The following is a 7,657-nucleotide window of genomic DNA, read 5'->3' as shown; positions in this document are numbered from 1 at the left end:
GTTGCAATTATGTCATATATATTTTAAACTGTGCGTTTGGTACAGTATTTTTATTTAGCAATTTGAAAAAATAATCGATTTAAATTAATAGTGTTTACATCAAAAAAAGATTGGCGGCCGGGGGAAGCAGAAATGTGAAACATTTCAAAAAATTAATGATGTATTTTTGATTTACATTAACAGCACAAAAGTTGGAGGAAACAAAAGGTCAACAAGAACGGTTGACCAAAGAGATGGAAGAGAAGCAAAAGGCTCTGGATGAGATTAACAGAAAATATGAAAAACTAAAGGTTTTATTGGAACAGAGAGGATATGCAAGAACAAGAACGCAGAACCTTGAAACTACTTTTGAAATGATAAATAACAGAACCTCTACTACCAGATTTAGACGTAAACTGGAGACTAAAAATATTCTGCAGTTTATTCATGGTGGGGAAGAAGGCTCACTATATGGTGCTTGGGACTACCTTAGATCTCACGCATCCTCTGAATTAATGGATAGACTTATAAGTGGGTACAAAAGGGGCAAATATTTACAAGGTGTTTTTGGGAGAGCTACAGATAATTTTAATAAATCTGAAGATGCTTTGAAGCAAGCTGTTGCTATGAAATATCATAATCATCTTTCTAGACGAAAATTTAATTCAGTTTGCAAAACACAAAGTTCTGTTTTTGATCCGAAACAAGAGACACGGTTACCCAGGTGTATTTAACATAGAGATGTAGTTATTTCATTGTCTAAAATAGTTAGTGATGCTTAAGTTGACAATTTTGTTAAAAGTCGAGACATCGGTTATGTGTGTCAAATACCTGGATGTCCTGGTGTGTCACGCACTGTTTCTGGATTAGTATTTATGATTCTTAATTTGCACCTGCGGTTACCACACTTAAAGAGAAAGTTGATGTGGTTTAATGATAATTCCTTTCATTTTATTTTTCAGTTTTCAGATGGTGGAGCTCCAGAAACTAGTGAGCTAAGTATGTCAATTGGATCTCTCACCTGCTGGAATCTTGGAGACAGGGTTCATAGCAGAGAGTATCAGTACTTGCTGCACTCTTTAAGTATAGCGGAGAAAGATCCTGTCATGGAAGACATGTGGTTGCAGCATTCAGATGAGATGTTGCTCCTTGAGGGCAATATTCTCACTGTCTGTGGTAACCAGTGCACCGTGGAATTCCAACCTAGGGCAGATCAGTCCTGGGAGAGCAGAGCCAATAATGGGCTGAATCAAGCTGCCACGTACCCATCACCATATGCAAATGTTCATAAGGGGAATATGTGTGTCACGGGGGGTACAATAGAAAATTCAGCTCCAGATACCTGGACACCACCTTCAAAGGAGAAGCGTGAGAGAGATTTAGGCAAGTTAGATGGTTTTAGGAAGTCAGTTAGCAGCAGTTTAGGAAGTCAGCAAAAGCATGCTAGGGAGCTAGAGTTCATGAGGGAAAATGGTCTGCGACAGGTAGGTTCACCTCGAATAAGGCATTTTGCTGACTGACAGAGGACTGAACCAGTGAACAATGAAATAAATGCATGGCAGCACTTTCTTAACTTACTGTATAAAGAATCCCTCATGAGGAATGTCACAGAGACATTTCTTCAGGTTTTGAGTGCAGCAGTAACAACTGCAAACGAGGAGAAGAAAACAAAGTGAAGCAAGTGTTTCCCACCCTGAGGGTGCAGGTGAGAGAGTCTGGCAGCATGACCTCCCAACAAAGAGTGCTGGTGAGTTTTCAAAATATGTTAATGAAATTGTAAATGCTCATGTTGGGGTGGGGCAACATCTATTGGGCTGTAGTTTAGCTTTTGTTGCCAGTCTCATAAGGGAACACTATAAAGACAAAGACAAGAGATCCAACAACTTGAGTATTCGCCTTATTGGGGAGCTGGCTATAGCTCTTGCTCGATATTCCTACAGACTTGTAGATGCCCTTGTAGTTCCAAACGAGACACCTGCACAGAAAATTAAACGACTAGCACTTGGAAAGGTTGCACAGTATTTAAGGGATGCTTGTACATTATTTAACAAAGTAGACGCCAATGCTTCAGAGGTAAACAATTTAAGTGAATTATGTAAAATGTATTTCAATTTACTGGTAATGTTCTTTGAACAATCTGTTAATGTCACTGTATAGACTGTTACATATGCAATTCCCTATCATGCCTCTTTGCTTTTCACCCAATATAAAGTAGGTTATGGCATCATTTCCTTACAGGCCAAAGAATCAAAGCATTCTGGAATAAAATCTGACCTTGTACTCACTAATCGATCCAGGTCCACACGTGAATTAGGTAAATGGTGGCAGGTGATGAGGACAAACTATGTAAGGACATTCTATCTCCCAGAGCATCAGCCAATGCCCTCATCATACATATCTCATTTTCAATCACGTCTCCCACCATTTTTAAATAAACCCAAGTATTGTGAGTGTGGGAGGGAGCGAAATGAGGGTGGAACTTCTACATTTTGTGATGACTGTGTGGACATATTACTTTGTATTAAGGACCAAAACCTTAATGATAGTTTACTTGCAATTTTAAAACCTTTTCTGTGCAATGACTGCCAAAAGAGATTTCCAGATGAACAAACTTTGCAGTCTCACTGCCAATTTAGTCATGCAAGAAGTGATCATGAAGAAAGAAGACCAGCATCCAGAGGGGCAATTATTGATCCTAAGCAACTGTCTGTCAAGGATTTAAAAAAAGAGTTGGCACAAAGGGGGTTACTTGTGACCGGAAGCAAAGATATATTGATTAAAAGGCTTGAAACTGCCCTGAATAAGGAATTATAGTTAAAAACACTTTGCAGACCACACATCATTTCATGAAATATAATATTATTTTAATGTAAGTAATGAGCATATGTTGAAAATCTACTACTCAAACCAGTGTTAATTCTGTAAATTATATATTCTTAACTTTCATCACTTGAAAAATTTGATTTAACAAAATTATATCCTTATACTGCTGAATACATGGCACAAAAAACTATTTATGTGAAAAACTATTTTTCATATCTATTCTTCATGTAAGTGAATCCTTAAACTGCCTTTTCAAAAAAAATTCCTGTTATTAGTTTTACCAAACCAAAATATGTTTTGAATATTACTGTCTTATGTATTATATATGAATGGGTGAGATTTATGGTAGCACCCCAACCCCCTCCACTTCCTCACAATATATAAAAATAAAGTGAAATCACATAGCATGATTTACATAGCAATGGAAATGACCTTTGCATTTTTTGAAATATAGTAATTAACTAAAGGTACCATATAGTGAGCCTCTTACTGCTGGTTATATTATTGGATTGTATGATTCTGATCATAAACTACCACTTATACTTCTTTCTTTTACAGATTTATTAGCATTTCTTAATTATGCAACTGTAAAGGAAATAATCCTGCATGTGCTAATTAAAAGGAAAATTGGTCTTCAAATTTTTGTCTCATGCTTACTAATCTTAGTCTTTCATTCATTTAATTTGCAAGGTCACAGTCACATTATACTGGATTGTGTCCAGGATTTAATTGGAGAAATAAGATTCATTCTATCCCAGAAAGTCTTATTTACTACCCACCTTGCATTTTATAAAACTCACTAACTCATAAGACTCTGTAGGCTAGAGCCAATCACAAAATCCTGTGCTGTGTACCGCTGAATGTAGAATGTGAAAGTGACCTTTTGATTTTTAAGATTACAATCAAAACAAAAAGGAGTTGTTTGAGAAATAGCCACAGCCGATCTGCCTTTGTAAACAGTTCTCATTTCACCGTTTTTGTCAGGTTGGCGACTGAAATGTCGCTTCCTTAAAACATCTTGTCCTTCAAAACGAGCCGGCGAAAATACCTTTTCCGCCGTTTCAAGGAGGTTGAACGTAGAGATCACCTTCGATTTTCGATTATCGAATGTCACTTCAGCGCCGTATCCTCTAAACAGTACTGTAATGTGGCAAAATACAGGCCAAGGTACGAAAAGGATAACAGGGCTAGCCAGAGATGTTGCCTTTGATCGAGTTAACTTCGCAGATACTTGATTACCGATCTCCAAAAGGTAACTGTCAATTAACGGGCCGGTCAGCTAAAGCTTTTCCCACATACTTCCTCCAGTCCACTATTCATGTTTCCCATTCTGTAATTCGGTCGGCGTCTTGCTCTCCTGATCGCCTTTATCCACTCCCGCTCAAAGGTAGATTTCATTTCCACCTCGTTTACATTCCAAAACTTTTTCTCCCTTTCCGTATTTTCAGTATCTCCTCTCAAATCAATAACAATTTCTCGAAGATCAGCCACCATGTTTTTTACTGCTCCTTAGGTAGAGTTCGGCAATGGTAATTACCGCTGACGATTTTGCGCCTGCACAAACGGGAGCATTTTCCTCAGCAACTGACCATCGTGTTTAAACAAGCAGACTTACATCCTCCTCCCATGCGACCACCTTGTCTGCTCCTTAAATGAGCACTAAGCCAGACTTGAATTACACAGGCTCTTGCAATTGCACTTATTATATGCAACACAAATGTCGTGTCTCCACACAAGACCATCTTAGCCTTCACTGTGCAAAGAGCAAATCCTATTCTGACAACATTTTTGTCTCCATGCCACACACTTCTACCTCGGAACTGACCTCAGACCTCCAAGCAAACAATAAACTACAAACAATAAACTACAGACAGTCCTGCTTCGAGTCCTACTACCTCAGTTGTCATTTGTCATATCCTTGCTTCACAGTCAGATCAACCCAATACTTTCTGAGAGAAAATGCGAAGCGTGAGAGAGATTTAGGCAAGTTAGATGGTTTTAGGAAGTCAGTTAGCAGCAGTTTAGGAAGTCAGCAAAAGCATGCTAGGGAGCTAGAGTTCATGAGGGAAAATGGTCTGCGACAGGTAGGTTCACCTCGAATAAGGCATTTTGCTGACTGACAGAGGACTGAACCAGTGAACAATGAAATAAATGCATGGCAGCACTTTCTTAACTTACTGTATAAAGAATCCCTCATGAGGAATGTCACAGAGACATTTCTTCAGGTTTTGAGTGCAGCAGTAACAACTGCAAACGAGGAGAAGAAAACAAAGTGAAGCAAGTGTTTCCCACCCTGAGGGTGCAGGTGAGAGAGTCTGGCAGCATGACCTCCCAACAAAGAGTGCTGGTGAGTTTTCAAAATATGTTAATGAAATTGTAAATGCTCATGTTGGGGTGGGGCAACATCTATTGGGCTGTAGTTTAGCTTTTGTTGCCAGTCTCATAAGGGAACACTATAAAGACAAAGACAAGAGATCCAACAACTTGAGTATTCGCCTTATTGGGGAGCTGGCTATAGCTCTTGCTCGATATTCCTACAGACTTGTAGATGCCCTTGTAGTTCCAAACGAGACACCTGCACAGAAAATTAAACGACTAGCACTTGGAAAGGTTGCACAGTATTTAAGGGATGCTTGTACATTATTTAACAAAGTAGACGCCAATGCTTCAGAGGTAAACAATTTAAGTGAATTATGTAAAATGTATTTCAATTTACTGGTAATGTTCTTTGAACAATCTGTTAATGTCACTGTATAGACTGTTACATATGCAATTCCCTATCATGCCTCTTTGCTTTTCACCCAATATAAAGTAGGTTATGGCATCATTTCCTTACAGGCCAAAGAATCAAAGCATTCTGGAATAAAATCTGACCTTGTACTCACTAATCGATCCAGGTCCACACGTGAATTAGGTAAATGGTGGCAGGTGATGAGGACAAACTATGTAAGGACATTCTATCTCCCAGAGCATCAGCCAATGCCCTCATCATACATATCTCATTTTCAATCACGTCTCCCACCATTTTTAAATAAACCCAAGTATTGTGAGTGTGGGAGGGAGCGAAATGAGGGTGGAACTTCTACATTTTGTGATGACTGTGTGGACATATTACTTTGTATTAAGGACCAAAACCTTAATGATAGTTTACTTGCAATTTTAAAACCTTTTCTGTGCAATGACTGCCAAAAGAGATTTCCAGATGAACAAACTTTGCAGTCTCACTGCCAATTTAGTCATGCAAGAAGTGATCATGAAGAAAGAAGACCAGCATCCAGAGGGGCAATTATTGATCCTAAGCAACTGTCTGTCAAGGATTTAAAAAAAGAGTTGGCACAAAGGGGGTTACTTGTGACCGGAAGCAAAGATATATTGATTAAAAGGCTTGAAACTGCCCTGAATAAGGAATTATAGTTAAAAACACTTTGCAGACCACACATCATTTCATGAAATATAATATTATTTTAATGTAAGTAATGAGCATATGTTGAAAATCTACTACTCAAACCAGTGTTAATTCTGTAAATTATATATTCTTAACTTTCATCACTTGAAAAATTTGATTTAACAAAATTATATCCTTATACTGCTGAATACATGGCACAAAAAACTATTTATGTGAAAAACTATTTTTCATATCTATTCTTCATGTAAGTGAATCCTTAAACTGCCTTTTCAAAAAAAATTCCTGTTATTAGTTTTACCAAACCAAAATATGTTTTGAATATTACTGTCTTATGTATTATATATGAATGGGTGAGATTTATGGTAGCACCCCAACCCCCTCCACTTCCTCACAATATATAAAAATAAAGTGAAATCACATAGCATGATTTACATAGCAATGGAAATGACCTTTGCATTTTTTGAAATATAGTAATTAACTAAAGGTACCATATAGTGAGCCTCTTACTGCTGGTTATATTATTGGATTGTATGATTCTGATCATAAACTACCACTTATACTTCTTTCTTTTACAGATTTATTAGCATTTCTTAATTATGCAACTGTAAAGGAAATAATCCTGCATGTGCTAATTAAAAGGAAAATTGGTCTTCAAATTTTTGTCTCATGCTTACTAATCTTAGTCTTTCATTCATTTAATTTGCAAGGTCACAGTCACATTATACTGGATTGTGTCCAGGATTTAATTGGAGAAATAAGATTCATTCTATCCCAGAAAGTCTTATTTACTACCCACCTTGCATTTTATAAAACTCACTAACTCATAAGACTCTGTAGGCTAGAGCCAATCACAAAATCCTGTGCTGTGTACCGCTGAATGTAGAATGTGAAAGTGACCTTTTGATTTTTAAGATTACAATCAAAACAAAAAGGAGTTGTTTGAGAAATAGCCACAGCCGATCTGCCTTTGTAAACAGTTCTCATTTCACCGTTTTTGTCAGGTTGGCGACTGAAATGTCGCTTCCTTAAAACATCTTGTCCTTCAAAACGAGCCGGCGAAAATACCTTTTCCGCCGTTTCAAGGAGGTTGAACGTAGAGATCACCTTCGATTTTCGATTATCGAATGTCACTTCAGCGCCGTATCCTCTAAACAGTACTGTAATGTGGCAAAATACAGGCCAAGGTACGAAAAGGATAACAGGGCTAGCCAGAGATGTTGCCTTTGATCGAGTTAACTTCGCAGATACTTGATTACCGATCTCCAAAAGGTAACTGTCAATTAACGGGCCGGTCAGCTAAAGCTTTTCCCACATACTTCCTCCAGTCCACTATTCATGTTTCCCATTCTGTAATTCGGTCGGCGTCTTGCTCTCCTGATCGCCTTTATCCACTCCCGCTCAAAGGTAGATTTCATTTCCACCTCGTTTACATTCCAAAACTTTTTCTCC

General features: G+C 37.9%; 1 pseudogene; it reads left to right on the top strand.

Moving 5' to 3' along the window:
* Positions 1-233: 233 nt before the first annotated feature.
* LOC140931688 (uncharacterized) lies at positions 234-6,216 on the top strand (annotated as a pseudogene).
* Positions 6,217-7,657: the final 1,441 nt, after the last annotated feature.

Source organism: Porites lutea, chromosome 3 (genome assembly GCF_958299795.1).
Source record: "Porites lutea chromosome 3, jaPorLute2.1, whole genome shotgun sequence".
Taxonomy (NCBI): Eukaryota; Metazoa; Cnidaria; class Anthozoa; order Scleractinia; family Poritidae; genus Porites; species Porites lutea.
The sequence above is the reverse complement of the archived record's forward strand: the minus strand, read 5'-3'. Positions and strand labels throughout refer to the sequence as shown.